Source organism: Haliotis cracherodii, unplaced genomic scaffold (genome assembly GCF_022045235.1).
Source record: "Haliotis cracherodii isolate W230 unplaced genomic scaffold, xgHalCrac1.p SCAF_14, whole genome shotgun sequence".
NCBI classification, from domain to species: Eukaryota; Metazoa; Mollusca; class Gastropoda; order Lepetellida; family Haliotidae; genus Haliotis; species Haliotis cracherodii.
The window spans coordinates 7,785,713-7,802,119 of NW_027266269.1; the positions used below are offsets into that span (position 1 = coordinate 7,785,713).

At 40.2% G+C, this 16,407-nt stretch overlaps 1 pseudogene; it reads right to left on the reverse strand.

Annotated features, from left to right (window-relative positions):
- Positions 1–1,047: 1,047 nt before the first annotated feature.
- LOC139460498 (uncharacterized) lies at positions 1,048–5,275 on the reverse strand (annotated as a pseudogene).
- Positions 5,276–16,407: the final 11,132 nt, after the last annotated feature.

Below are 16,407 nucleotides of genomic sequence, written 5' to 3' on the forward strand. Positions count from 1 at the left end.
TCCTCTGCCGAGAAACTGAGATGCTGTTTCCCATTTTCGTCTTTATCAGGGACCGCTTTCCCTCATATCAGATACATTTTTTTAACAAAGGGAGACCTTTTTATGTATCAGAGATGATGGTAGCACGAGATTACATCATTTACCAATTGCGGACACAATATTTTCACAAGAACAATATATTGCAAGGGATTCTATGGCAATCTTTTTTTACGTTTATGTCCCCATTAAGTTTGCAGGTATTCGATTCGATTATAACCTTGAACCTTGGTAAGGGGATATTTGAGTAACAGCATGTAGACCACAAACAACAAATTCAGTTCTGTAATTATTTCGTTAATAGTGATCTGATAAATAATTGTATATTTTTCTTTAATGTATCAGGGGCGATCGGATGGCCCAGTGGTTAAAGCGTTCGATCGTCAAGCCGAAGATCCGGGTTCGATTTCCAACATGGATATAATGGTGTGAAGCCCATTTCTGGTAACTCCCCGCCGTGATATTGCTGCAATGTTGCTAAAAACGGTGTATAACCAAACTCACTCACTCACTTGAATGTATTCAATTCATGTAGTTTTCATTATTTAATCAGAGGTAACTTCAATAATATTTCCTCCAAATAACCTAGCTTGATAGTTATACCAGTAGAGCAGGATTGCCTCACCATTCCGCAAGCATCTGGCATTATCTCTATTTTATAACGATTCATAAACACATACCGTACGTCAATCGTACGTTTGGCACTGCTTTTGGCAGCGATTTCTTACGAATATGATTGTTTGGTCATTTTTGAGTGAGAGCGAGTTGGGGTTAACGCCGCTTTTAACATTATTCCAGTCATATCAAGGCGTGTCAGCGTGGGAGGAAAGCCCGAAGTGATGCAGGTCTCAGACGTTTACCACTTCAGTGAAACCCACAGGCACGGGTATGGTGCCGACAAACCTAGACACATAATCGGGGTGGTCATGTTTGAAGGTCACACATACACAAATGATGTCTACACAGAGTCATATCTTGATGCAGGGTAATTGTGAATATCATGAGTGAAAATCAGCACAGCACATAGCCAATGTGGAAACTGTGCAGTGCCGTGAGACCTTGTACAGTGACACGTCGGACGCCAGTGAAAGGGAGACGCATCTGGTTGGTCATCAACAGAGTCCCGTCAGCATACGTCTGGAACGAAACGGGTGACATTACAGCATTATGCGTACCGAAAATGTATCATTGAAAAGACATTATGAGCAGGACAAAAATAATTATTTTCTATACACAAAACGGATCACGTTTCTTGTGCCAGGTGAGGCAATTGTCTATTGCTGGGAATGTATCTGGATTACGTCATGTAAGTCACATACAGAGCCACATATTAATGACAATGAACTCACCATAAAATCAGACTCCCTGATGTGGATTTCAATGACGTAGTTATTGATGTCATTGACTGAATCAACATGTTCTGCTTCTTCTGTACCAAAGCTTCCTCTCTGCAGTGTATTGAAAACGACTTGAGTTAGGCTGTCGCCCCATCTCAAAGACAACAGGTACACAAGGTCCGTGTTCTGGGCATCAAAGAAGACGTCGTTGCTGCAATAACACACAGGAAATAGTATACATATATACCGTTTATGTTTCATCATAAAAAAACTGTAAGTTTATACCTGACAATGATTGTGAGGGAAGGGGAATTTCTTCCCTTAACATATTTATATTGCTCTGTAATTGCTCTGTCCACTGTCTTAACAGCCACCCTGCATTGAGACGCGTGACGTCATTTGAATGTGACGTTTTTCCAACCGCTTGATCCCACCCACCCAGCAAAATCTCCTGTGAAAGCCAGTGGGATGATACATTATTATGCAGAAATACAAATGGATAGCGAGCATCTTCTTAACATACGGTACGCTTACAAAATACTTCCGCTATGGTCCCTAAGTAATATGTAAATACAGTGAAGTACGTTTATAACGAACACGCTTAAAACGGATATAACGAACTTGAATCAATGCTCCATTTAAGTTCGTTATAACCGTAGTTTACTGTACGTTTACTTACTACTTAATTGTGTCTCCAGACACTGCCAGTCTTAGCTTCATCCCTGCAGAAAGGTCAAAGTTCAGTTCTTCTGAATATGCCATGGATGGAATCTGCATTTTAAAGAAAATTAAAATAGGAACAATTATGTATTTATTTGGGTTCATCAAATAAATATATTTAGAAAATCCCAACAGGGATGTTTACATGTTTGTACACCTTTAACTGTTCAATTCATTTTCAGTTTTAGTACTGTTTAAGTTAAATTCAAAACTGTCCATTCGGACATAGCGTCTTTACAATGTGACACAATGTATCAATTGAGATGTCACAATTTGTATAGACTGACGGTAAACTGTAACATATGCCACACTTGACTTGTTCTCAATGGGTAAAAGCAAAGGAAGTCGTGTGTGCGTGTTTCTTGTTCCAGTAACATGCAGTAGTATGTAAATAATCTAGTCAGATCGACACAATACAGGGATAGCAACTGGGGTATGACGACAGGGAATCAACCAAGTCACCAAGCATGATAACCCGATCCAGTTTGTATTTTTGCAACAAGGGTGGACTGATGTGGGCCAATTGCCCTACCTGGAATCGCCTTGGGCATAAGCACACGTACCAATTAAACATAAGCTGTAGTACTCGTTTACAAACTTCACTCGTACATTGCGCTTACATTTTCACAAACTTCGTAATATTATTGTAAACACGACACAGATAAACAGAGGTAAAGGTAGGTTTTACAGCTTCTTTCATTTACCCCTTCAGAAACATTGAACAACATGTGTTTCAGTAACAGTCAATCGTCTTCAATTTATCTTCACGCTGATTTAGACAAAGGAATACACATCAATATGACCCTACCATGGATTGCCTTGCCATGCCTATGTAGCATGACACACACTTGACTGGCACCACTTCCCATGAGGCACCTGTATAACAGGATGACGTGTTGTCATCGGAGGCAATGATGGTGTTGCAGACAACTTTAGGGTCAGTGTTGAACATCTGCACGTGCATTTTCAAGTGTAAAGTCGGCACATGAAACTGGGGACGAAGTAGGAATAATTATATTTACATCAGCCATCACAGACATTAGTTTGTATGGGTTATGTGAGCGAGTATCCAGTAGTGACTTCAAGTAAATGAAAAAAAATATATGCGATTATGATCGAATTACATTCCTTAGGAAAAGAATTGATCCAATCATATAATTACAATCTCTGCTATTGCCTTTTATGCCTATTAAATTGTGCTTCGGTTGATCACCAAGACTGATTATTCTCTAGCGCTGACGGTTTATGTTTCCTCTTCATAGAACTAATGCCTTCTGCAGTAGGTTGAAAGGTTCATGGACCATATCACTATAAGAAGCATTACACGGATCTACTGAGTCAGGGATGCAAAATTACAAATCTAAAAGCTAAGTGGCCATACCTGTGTGTCACATGCGGGCTCTGTAGTGCTAGCTCACTGAGATACCATGCCACAGTTTTAACATTGAAAGCCCACTTAGACACAGTATGCTGACTCCGAGCCGACCAGTCATTGTGTTATTTCCTTAACGCCGAGCTTCGGGCAGAGGATCACAAGTAATATCTTTTAACCTTTTCTGGTAGTATGTGTCCTGGATCGAACCCTTAACCCCCTCTCCCCGGGCTGATGCTCTATCTACCAGGCCGGGGAGGTGGTGCAAAGAGCCAACAACAACTTTTGTAAGTGTGTAATCATAACACACGGAATATGCACAAAATATTTCCACTTGTACTAAAAGGATATACCAGTCCCATCTAGAAATATTTCTGTGTCATCATCATAGATCATGTTAAACATTTTTCAGTTTGATAAGCTTATTTGAATTATTATCATTAATCATTCTTCCCTAAATTTCTGCAATGAGCAGGAATAGATATGGAGACAATTCGCCTCCCTGTCGACATCATCTTTCATATAGAAGAATGAAGATACATAGTCGTATGTTTTCGCTAATGCATCTGCCAGGGATAAAGTCAATCGTGGCATGTTTTTGTTGTTCACTTGCTTTGAGATTGTGATGGAATCAGAATGAAATCCCAGCGCTTTTATAGCCCAACAAGTGATGTTGCATGTCATATTGGTGTGTGTTTCGGCGCTAGGCTCTCACGTGATTGTGTTTGTTTTTTTGCTATGTTTCAATTTCGACAGTACAAAGTTCTTTTCCTCTCAAATCAGTTCCAAGCCATGCAGAAATTTATCAATTCCACATGGATGTGCGTAGCACTCGGTCAGATATTTATGATTTTATTTTATAATAGTCAAGCTGTATGACGGCGGTCTGTAAATAATCAAGCCTAGACCAGACAATCCAGCGATTGACATCATGAACATCGATCAACACAATTGAGATACGATATCATGTATAAACCAAGTCAGTGAGCCTGACCACCCGATCCCGTAAGTCGCCTCTTACGACAAGCATAGTCGCCTTTTATGGCAAGCATGGGTTGCTGAAGACCTATTCTACCGCGGATGTTCACGGGCCTTTGCATTACTAAATGCCTGTTGATATGTTCAGAAATATGCATTGCCTAAAACGTATCATAAGATGCAAGGACAATTTTGCAAAAGATGTGATATGACTGTCAATGCAGTACTAAGCCAGATATTGTGTTGATAGAAACCAGGCTTGGCAATTTTGTAAAATGTCTGTTATGGCCGAACGGTACTGGATCGTAACATGATTTACATCAAAGATTTATTAGAAGACACTTATGCACAAATCATGCTCAGTTTTAAGTTTAAATTAAACGTATTTAAGTAACCATTGACCATAGTAGGTATGCTTAGCATTAGAATGTGGGTCTTACATCCTTCACACAAGCAGTTACTCATCATATCGCGTCGGCTATTCTCTAAGTGCCCATTCATACTCACTTCCATAGTACTCCCATCCGGTTTCAACAGAGTCATCACTGCTCGAATCAAAGGCTTCAGTGTACAATTTACACTTTCTAGTAAGGGGGCTGTACAAGACCATGTTACACGTTACCCGCCACTGACACTGCGAGAAGCACTCAGCCCTCATGTCCACCTGGTTGATCTCTTCTATCAGACTCCCGGCAAACATCAGATCATCCATCTCCAATCTTCTGTAGAAAGTCGCATTAGTGCAGCTGTCCGTGTTGTACGTTAATAGAATTAAGACATACGACAAATTGAATCCAAATAAAGCGAGGATAGACGTTTGAAACATTTTCATAATGAACTACGGCTCACAGAGCAAAATCTTCCGCGAAAACCAAAACTGGTGACCGAGCACATCTTATCCACATACGTATGAGTTCTCTGTCACTCAGGAAACGAAACTTATCTGCCCTTTTATTGGTGTTTCTATGGGCTCATCATGTCTCTCAAATTATTGTTGAAAGTCAATGAAAGACACATTTTTCAAGCGAAGTCTCAAAGTGTGAAATGCAGTGCCATACATGTTTAATCTGCAAGTAGAAAGGATTTAGTATGTATGTGTATTCAATTAACTCATGTTTACTTTGTTGTACTGGAAGGGTACATCTCTTTCAATGTACACAAACCTATCAAAGCCTCGCGCGATCGATCCGTGATATCCATCACTAGGTGTATATATGGTATCCGAGGGGATTAATATGTGTGTGAGAAGCATTAAAGGCAAACAGAAGGAATTCAATGCAATCAATTCGTATAAAGGAAATACCGCTTTATCTGTGACATTTATCTGGAAATGTTATTGGACATGAGTATTTACTTGGGTGGTGTGTGTCTGTCTTATGTTTTCTGAATCACCAGTGCAGGGATTTGTTAATCAGAATCTCTGGGTGGAGGTGGTGAAGAAGAGGTGTCATTTGAGGGATAAGGTGAATGGCCTATGACCTCCATAATGATATTTGTGATAATTACTATGCCAACGACCATTACAATTGTGCAGATGTATGACAAGTATATATCTATGCATGATATCAGTATCAATATATAGAAAGAAATTCAAACAATATTTACGCAACGCAAATTGCCCTTCGATATATATTTCAATATCTTCAGGAGGAATTGATCACAGTTAAAACGTCACTATTATTTCGTCACAATGTAACGCGGAGTTGTGACTTTACAATGACAGCGGCATCTTTGACAATAACTACAAATATAATTTACATCAATAGCGTTTCCTATTTCAAGCGTGAAATCGTCTTCCTGAGCTTTACGCCGCATGGCATCAGCAGTGTTTATTTTTTTTAAAACAGATTGTTATTGATTACATTTCCTTCCCTGCTAGCGCCTCCGTGGTCTAGTTTTAGAGCGTCCGCCCAGCGAGCGGAACGTCCGGGGTTCGATCCCCGGCCGCGTCATACCAAAAGACGTTAAAAGATAGTGCTTGTTGTAACCCTGTCTGGCGCTCGGCATTTAGGGGCTAAAACAAGGACACCTCAGCTCGAAGTCAGCATATTGTGGCTGATTGCGGTATACATGTTAAACTGCAGCATGGTATCTTAGTGGACTGGTACTATAAATCGGCATCAGTCCGTACTAGTACAAGAAGCCAAACACACACGTGCATGCAAGGTGCTATATAATTGCATTAATCTTGGAGGCGACGTTAAGCCCCGTTTCACCTCTCCTCCTTTCCTGCTGCACATTTGTCAAGGTGAGGACTTTAGGAGATGCACTTTGTTTTGGTGCCCTCTACCTGTTGTTTGGACGCCCATTTATCCCTCAAGCATGGTGTTTGACCAATATATTCTTATTGACACGCTTGCTTGTTATTGCATACGTACTATACCTTGCGAACAGTCCAAGTTAGAGCTTACAAGAAATGGTTGAATCCTGTTTTTGAATTTAATACATGAGGTTTCAGCTATATATTCACAAGTTCTACAAGTCTATTCTTTGAGACTATGAATTCTGTAGACGTAATATACGAGTCGAATTTTGCTCGAGTTGATATCTTTCTTAATTTTATCATCAAAGCTTTGTCGTTTATTTTCGTCATTCATACATAAGCCCAATTTCGATTATTTTTTATATCATCATTTAAAATTGGAACCTTTTGTTGAATGCTACGATAAAGACATCCATTGTTCAATATTCATTGATGATTAAGCAAGTTTAATAATGAGACTTCAAGGGTTTACTATTTCCTGGATTATTTAGCACCTTATGTGATGAGACATCAAGGGATCAACGTTCTGTAAGTCGTTAGGCAATAAAACACCCTGCATTTTAATACCGTTCATGGGGGCGCGGGTGGCCCACTCGTCTAAGGCGCCGCGATTCGCTGTGCAGAGTTGCGTCCCTTGGGCACGCCAGAAACCGATGATTGTGGGTTCGAATCCCGGTTCGCCCCGATTATGTTCTCTAGGTTTGTCACCACCATACCCATGCTTGTGGGTTTCATCGAAGTGGTAAACGTCTGAGACCTGCATCGCTTCGGGCTTTCTTCTCACATTAAGCTGACACGCCGCGACACAACTGAAAAACTGTTAAAAGCGGCGTTAAACACAACTCACTCACTCACTAATACCGTTCATAGTGCTGCTGCAGTGCACGTGCAGTACGTGCAGCTCCATGGCTCTTTTGTTAATGCTCTGGGTGCGTTTTTCCAAAAAATCGTTCTTGTTTGCCGACTAATGGTTTGCATGCCTTGTTGTGGTCATAAGTTGAAATCAGCACATCACATAGCGAATATGACACTAATACCAACATTTATGAAAAGAGGGAATGCAATATCATAAACTGTTTCATTTTCGTTCAGACATTTGGTGACGGGACACTGTAGAGGGCCAACATGATGCGTCTTCCTTTCACTGATGGCCGACGTGTAAAGGGTGCAACCAAGAGACTTGTCTTCTCCTCTGTTCTCCCTGTAACAACATATTTTTGTATTTAATATAGCGGTTGAACGTTGATATTAAATTTCAATTCATCAGGTTATGAATATCAAATAAGTGTGTAATCTGTAAGTACCTGTGCATCAGAGTTCCATGTGCATTGGTCAAAATGATTACCAGGTGTCAAACCGTCCATCATAGTAGGAGTATTGATGTGCAGTGGCAGGCAACAAACACATGTTTTAACGTATATTGGGTGAGTGACTGGTACTACTGGTTGAACGAACAGTTGATGTCATCACTGGTTTTCAGTGATCCATTGATACAATTTTCACCGATATTTTGCCTTTTTCGCCCAAAGCATATTAAGATATAACAGTGGCCACTAGCCGCTAGACAATGTTGTGCCACTAGCCGCAAAACTGGTTGTGAGAACTCAGCTTGCGAGGTTGACTACATAACTGAGCACAAAAAGATCATATCAGTTAAGTAAAAGACTGGATTAATCATGATTCACGTCAGAAGTATTGCCTAAATATAAGATTTGGATGCACAGGTGAATTTGTGATGTTTATTCTGAACAGCCATCAGAGCTCCAACTTCAATGTGTGACTATAGTGTTAGCTGGAAGGAATATATTGTATGTTCTTTATACCAGTTAGGGCCAAACTTCGTTTCTTGACTGATTATGAACGTGTTTCCTGTCATTGATATAAAAATCTGTCTGAATGCCATGTTGAAACTTAAAAACAAACAAACATTGTAGACAAATGGCTATTCTCGCCAAAACCTCAGTGCATGTTTCTAGGATTTTGGAGATAAGCAGAGATGGAGAATATTGAAGATTTGAGAAGCTTGTTTTGAGACTGGCTTTTACAGTGGTTCTCATGCTTGTACGAGATGCATGACCACAAATAAATAGAAAGTGATTCTGATTATCTGATCCAAAAGAAGCAAAAACAAATAAAAAACCAAACGACGGATATGTACTATGAAGAAGGGTGGTATTAAGATACTATTTAGTGAATATTCAGTATTTGATCATGTATAACTTTGATATGGACATTGATAACATATTTGACAAAATACTTCTTCCGGCCTTGTGCTTATTGTGAACCCTAAACTATTAAGACATACTGATAATCAGAAACACCAGTCTCCATGGACAACATGCGATGTACATTGGTAATCCACATAGTCTGTTTCATACATACAGCCTGGTTGAAAAGGATTGACATAATTAAAAGCTACACAGGGCACCCTAAACGCCATTTGTCACATTACGTTTTGAGGGGATGGATATAATTAGAAGCTACACCGGACACCCTAAACGCCATTGTAACATTACGTTTCGAGAGTATGGACATAATTAGAAGCTACACCGGACACCCTAAACACCATTGTAACAATACATTTCGAGGGGATGGATATAATTAAAAGCTACACCGGACACCCTAAACGCCACTTGTAACATTACATTTCGAGAGGATGGAAATTATAAGAAGCTACACCGGACACCCTAAACACCACTTGTTACAATACATTTCGAGGGAATGGATATAATTAGAAGCTACACCGGACACCCTATACACCACTTGTAACATTACGCTTCGAGGGGATGGAAATAATTAGAAGCAACACGAGTGACCCTGGTGGCCACCTGTAACATCAATCAACAACTGATGTGATGTATATTGGTAATACACATAGTCTATCTGAGCAACTCAAATTGATTCAAGAAGACGGATGGAATGAGAAGCTACACCAGTCACCCTGAATACCTCCTGTAACATAAATCTACAACTTACATGTTGTATCTTGGTGTTATAGATAGTCTAACGTACATCCGGAACCTGATTCAAGAGGATGGATAGAATCAGATGCCACACCAGACACTTTGAACATGTCTTTAATAAATCGTCAACTTGAGTGATGTGATTAAATACGTTAATACCCTAAGGACGGAAATACGTCACTATTTGTAAAGTAACTATATCTGCATCATTCATAGTTAAATGTTACATAATTTGAAAAGAAAATGCTTACGTTTCCCAAAGTCGTGTTCTTTCCCTGTGATATATTTCCCACGAATGAATCTCAGTGTTCTGACAAACCAATTTACCCCACACCAAAACAGCTGCTTCGTTGGACTAAAAGGTTTGTATTGAAATGTAAAAGCTGAAACCACTTTAAGTTTTGGGTTTCTAGTCAGTGACATTACAAACATATATCAATACGATAGGCCATCTAGCAAAAAGTATTTATGATATCAGTCATGGTTTCCCATGACCTTTTGGGTCATTAATGTATTCATATCGTGAAAGGAAATACATGTGCCCTGATGAGAGGGAAAATACGATGAAAACATGGATCTATTAGGATTTCCTGACAAGTTTCAATTGTTTCTTTCTTTCTGAAATTTAAATATTTATTGAGAGTTTGATGAGTAGATGCCAGTGTGTTTGTTATAAGCGAAGACTTCAATCTGTGATGTTCATGTGTTTATCGACCGCCTCTGTGGTCTAGTGGTGGAACGTCCGGTGAGCAGAAGGTCCAGGGTTCTATACCGCGTCATACCAAAAGACGTTAAAAGATGACACTTGTTGTTACCCTGTCTGGTGCTCGGCATTAAGGGGCTAAAACAAGGACTGGTCGGCTCGGAGTCAGAACACTGTGTCTGAGTGGAGTATTCACGGTAAACTGCAACATGGTATCTCAGTGAGCTGGGACTTTAAATCAGTCCGGTCCAGTACAAGCAGCTACCCCCCCCCCCCCCCCCCCCCCCCCCTCCCAAACACAAACACAGGCACACACACACACACACACACACACACACACACACACACACACACACACACACACACACACACACACGGGCGCGCGAGCTTTCACGTCGCTACATATGTGCAATAATCAATAAACCCAATTTCTCCTCACCTCACCTTATATATTTTTTTTTCCTTCGTTTCAAGGTATATATAATCTGTTCAACTGTTCCTTATTGCATACTGTCACCAGCCAGATACAGAATATTTACGCGATCGTTTCATTAGTTGTTTGGAGACTTTGTGTTGTGTATATACTGGTATGGATCCCGTGTATAGCGCGAGTGTGGCTATGGGGGGAGTGTCAAGCAGCCTTGATGTAACGTCAATAACGTAATTCTATTATCGTAAGATATTTTCCTTTTCGATTCTAGGGCGCGGGTTCCACTCACACCCACCCCTTATAAAGATAGACACCATTTGATCTTTGTAGACAATTAGTGATAATTAACCAAGTGTATTCGTCCTACCTACAGGCGCTATACCGTCATATGTATAATGTAATGTCAGGAAGTGACACGGATTCACGGCGTCTATGATATGTCGTTCATTGATGTACAAATACTGTATTTGGGATAAACTTAAACACCAAAACAATCTGTGTCCAAGACGGGGAACATCCTGACTATTTTCGTCACTACTGTCGGTCACAGGTAGGGCTTCTCGTGTACTTTTTCCAAAATCTCCAATTCATCTTCCGATTAACATTTCAATTCCATGATAAGTCGGAGACTACTATCACTGTCACCGACATGTCGGCAAGTGATCAGCATACCACAAAAAGGAACGAAGTAAGTATGATCGATGCTTTATTTTATACACATATCAGCGAATGTCTCAAACACAGAAAGACTCACAACAAAATAAAGGAAAGCAACGAAACGCAAAGCACAAACTTTCTAAAAGTTTTATGGTAGACATGTGGGGGACATTTCCAAATTTGACGCCTAAGTGACAAAGTTTTTTTTCGCTGCAATTCCCTATATTGACTTGTACCATACGTTCCTGTGCTTTTTCAGATGAGCAATTGACTTGCATGTGTTTGTGACGGGTGCCACCGGTGGGTCAGGATTCGCTCACCTGTACACCTGATATCATTACTATTTGATAGTGATTCATAAACACATGCTCATGATGTAGTCGGAAACGTACAGTCGACTCTGCGTTTTGCAGATATTTCTACTGGATATGGAAAGGGTTTTGAAAGTTTCAGTCAGTACATATTTTGACTGATTCACTCTTGAGACAGGTTGGCTGAAATGAATTAGAGGCCATAATTTAATCACCCATTTGAACTTAGACGAGTATGCAGTTTTCACAATATATATGAATCAATCTGATGTTAACAAATTTCAAAACTCCACTTATGATCCTGTTTTTCTTTTTAAAGTAAACAGATTAGAAGCCAAAAAGTTAATTAGTTAAATGATAGGCGACAGTGACCAGAAACAAATAACCTGAGAAGTAAAATTGTCAAAACAATACGTGACATTGACCTATATATAACATTAAGTGTTCAGTCATACTGTCCCATTGCCCTGTCAACTTTTGCAATGGCTACCTCAAGTGAAGCTTCGTTTTATGAACATTTGTTGAAAGAGTCTGAAAACAAGACCTTATTATTGACCAAGAATGAATACTTTGCGTTTCCTGAGAACCCCAAATAGGGTTGTTCTGTCAAGAAAAAGTCCCCTCGTCAGTATGACACCGTGTTCGGTATGAAAATCTTCAGTGTGATAATATTGAAAAGTTATTTTGTGAAAAAAATGACAGTGAACAAGAACCCATATTCTTTTCACATATCGAGGAGGATCGACCTTGTCCAATGGAGTCAATCATTAATGACTCGTACAGGTGGACAACTCAGGACCATCTCAGGAAGTATCGTGAGTGCTGCAGAGGTTGGCTTTCAGTTGATGGACATTATTTTATTACTTTTGGGGCAGTGATAATGGTAGTGAATGTACTCCATCTGTAGTAACTGATCCCACGCTTCTATGGCCTAGCATTACGTTATTACATGGGAAGCCCACAAAGCCAAGGTTCAAGAACGGAGCACGACTGTCAATGCACTTGTGCACATTTTCGAGTGGCGTGATTAAATTATATATAAACTTAAAAAATTCAAAAAAATCCTTCATATTGCGGCATAGGTTTATAAACACACTTAACGTATAGGGGATTATGACCTATTTCAATAATAAACTACCCATTTTAGTAGAGGTGCATTACCTTAAAACGTAAATATGTCTCTTAACGTAAAGCTACAGGCAATCAAGTGGAACAGGCTCGTAGGTAAACCTTGTTCAAGGATTTTCAATTTCCAAGCCGCAGAAGCCACAGTATCCAAACATTCCTTCGTTATTGAATCGCTACCACATGCAAAGATTGACAAGAAATTAGCGACACCAAGCCCTTGGACGATTGCAAGCTGGACAAACAGCCAGGCATGTAGCCAGTGCATCTGAAGTCCACATAAGGACCATATACAGGCTCCAGCAACGGTACCAGACCACCAACACTACAGATGACCGACCACGTAGTGAAGCACCAATGGGCACTACCCGACGTCAGGATCGTCAGATTTGGTGAAAGCATCTTCAAGATCATTTTGTTACTGCTGCGGAACTTGCTCGACAGACCATGGGGACACACCAGCGACATGTTAGTGCGGACAGCGTGCGTCGACGATTGACGAGCAGACACCTCCTCTGTCACAGGGCACACCTAGGACCCTTTCTGACACCACGTCATCGCCGGGACCGTCTTCAGTTGGCAACACAACACCAGCATTGGCACCACCAGCAGTGGAGAAGAATTCAATGTATCGACGTTGCACGGCAGTCATCAATGCACATGGCGGACACACGAGATACTGACCTGCGATGCCATTTTCTCAGAGACTAGTGTTGTGTTTAACTTTAAGAACACTTGACACTTTAATTTTAACCTTGATGATCAGTCTTGCCAAGTTTCATCTTTTTAATATTTCTCAAAGTATGTTTACAGTGTTTGGACAAATAAGATTTCTCATATATCTATACATGCTGACGTTTTCATGTTAGCCTTGTTCGAGGATTTTCAATTTACAGCATGTTCAGTAAAGATTCGGTTTGAAACCCATTTCAAATAAAAAACACAATTATGTTTTAGTTATACGTCTATAGGCCTGTCCACAATTGCACGAAACATAAAACCCAAAAGAAAGAACATCAAAGCTTAGTCACCAAAGACGACACTAGGTCAGCTCTATCAGACTGTCACACAAGCCACAGCATCCAGTGGGTTATGGTTAGAGCCCTCACCACCAACCTCAAAGACTTCAGAAATCAGAAAACTACAAGACGCCATCAACATCATTGGACTCAAACCATCAGTCAACCGTGATCAAGGCTATTACATACCCCCTGCATAAAATCATCCCCAATCAGTCCTCCTTTGTATTATTGGTGGCACTGGTCAATATGTTTACCCTTTTGTGTTCACAGGCTTATCCACTCCATGGCAACTATATCTTAATCTACAAGGCGTATAAACACGTCCTCCTTCCTGAATATATACTTGTCAACCATACTCTGCACATTTCCTGCTTGATAACGATGTTAGAACCAACACCGAAACGTCGCTCCTACTTGTAATAAAGAATTTGTTCATCCACATGTATTATTCGTACTTAGTAAATGCCTTTCAAAGTAAATAACCACGTCAATTACATACTTTAAGACAGAACATTGAAGCATACATACATACATACACACATTCTTTTCGATACAAAATTGAAACATAAAGACAAACACACAATGCCATATTTACAAAGAGAGTGTGATCAGAGTGTGACAATAATTCAAAGTGTGAAATCGGTGGATGGTCAATTAATCGAAAAGATAACTAACGATTAAATGAAACGCCTGATATGGCAAGGGTGAATGAGTGAGTGAGTTGAGTTTAATGCCACTTTTAACAGTATTCCAGTTATATCGCGACGTTTCAGCTTAATGTGGATGGAAAGTTATGCTGGTCTCAGACGTTTACCACTTAGGTGAAAACCACGAACAGCGGGTATGGGATATGGTAAGGAATATAGTTATATTTATATGTTTCATACAAACCTAATAATGATCTTTGATGAAACAAATCCTCAAGCTATCAATAGATTATCAACACCGGGAGCTCTCAATAAACGAGAATAGCTTGACTCATGCCATACGTGGATGTACGCGTCCCTCAGAGAACTCATATACAAATAACCATTATTATGTACAAGATTCCTAACAGTAAAATTGAATTCAGTTATTTTTCTTGTCTTTCCATTTTTGAACAACTCATATTCCATGATAGCGGTTTTGTAGTTGTAATATATCACGTCACCATCACCACCCAGTGTGAGACCATGCACTTTATGTGTTGACGTTATCCTCCGAAAACCCTGCCCATCGTACGTGAACGAGTAGACAGATATGCGGTCAGCGACATACACAATGTCTCGCCTCGTATCAAGGCAAAGGACTGTTGGTTTGATTCGACAGAAGATTTTCTTGAAATTTCTCCCATCAGGTGTCATACTAGTTACGCATTTAAATGGTATTATCGTAGCAAGGAACACTAGCTGCTGAGCATCATCCACTGCAATTGACACGGCGTATAAATCCCTTCTTACAGTGACACTGACAATGGAATGCAATGAGAAGGCTCGGATGTTATTTGGTGCAACAGTAGCTATCAAAACTTTTCTGGGTGTTGGTACGTATGCCATGGCAAGGGAATATCTTGGTTTTATATGGACATATGTTGTTATTGAGCTGTTCAAAAGGTGGAACCCACGCAATGGCGTCTTTAATCTTTCCAGATGAGGTGCAAGCAACAGGAGAGCCAAGTCGTCTGTTCTCACTGTAAGAACATAATTGTCTGTTATACATATGGATTGACTTTAGAGAAACATTGTGGTTGATCAGGTTATGAATCTAAAATCAAGTATGTAATCTATAAGCACCAGCGCATCTGATTTTTACAGGCATTGGTGACATTATTATCACACATTAACCAAACTTATAACCAGTTGTCAAACTGCTCGTTCTTTACCTAAATATTAGTGAGTTGGATTTCACGCCGCTTTTAACAGTATTCCAGTTATATCACGGCGTGTCGTGGGAGGAAAGCTCGAAGTGATGCAGGTCTCAGACGTTAATCACTTCGGTGAAAACCACGAGCACGTGTATGTTGCTGACAAAACTGGAAACATAATTGGGGTGAAACGGGATTCGAACCCACAATCATAGGTTTCTGGGGTGCCCAAGGGGCGCAACTCTGCACAGCGAATCGCGGCGCCTTAGACGACTGGGCCACCCGTGCCCTCAACCTAAATATTAATAACCATGATGAAAATATGTATCTGTTGTGTTGGTGACATCGCATTTACAGCCCACATGTAAGGGAAAAAAGAGTCGATGACAGGATAAATCTTGAAAGGCTTCGATTTTTTAATCCTGTCTGACAGACTGTCAGCGTCAGCACGTCTTTGGATGAAGGTAACGCCTTCAGACGCTCACACCGACATACTCAGGACAACCAGTGAATTGTATCGAAAGGGCATGACGTATTGAGTGAAATACGTGCTTTATAATTTGGCCTACCTAATGACAATGTAACTAGGCAACGTTATTCGGAAGTACCTGAGTATGTCCCTTTCAATAGCTGCGCCACTGCAAGTA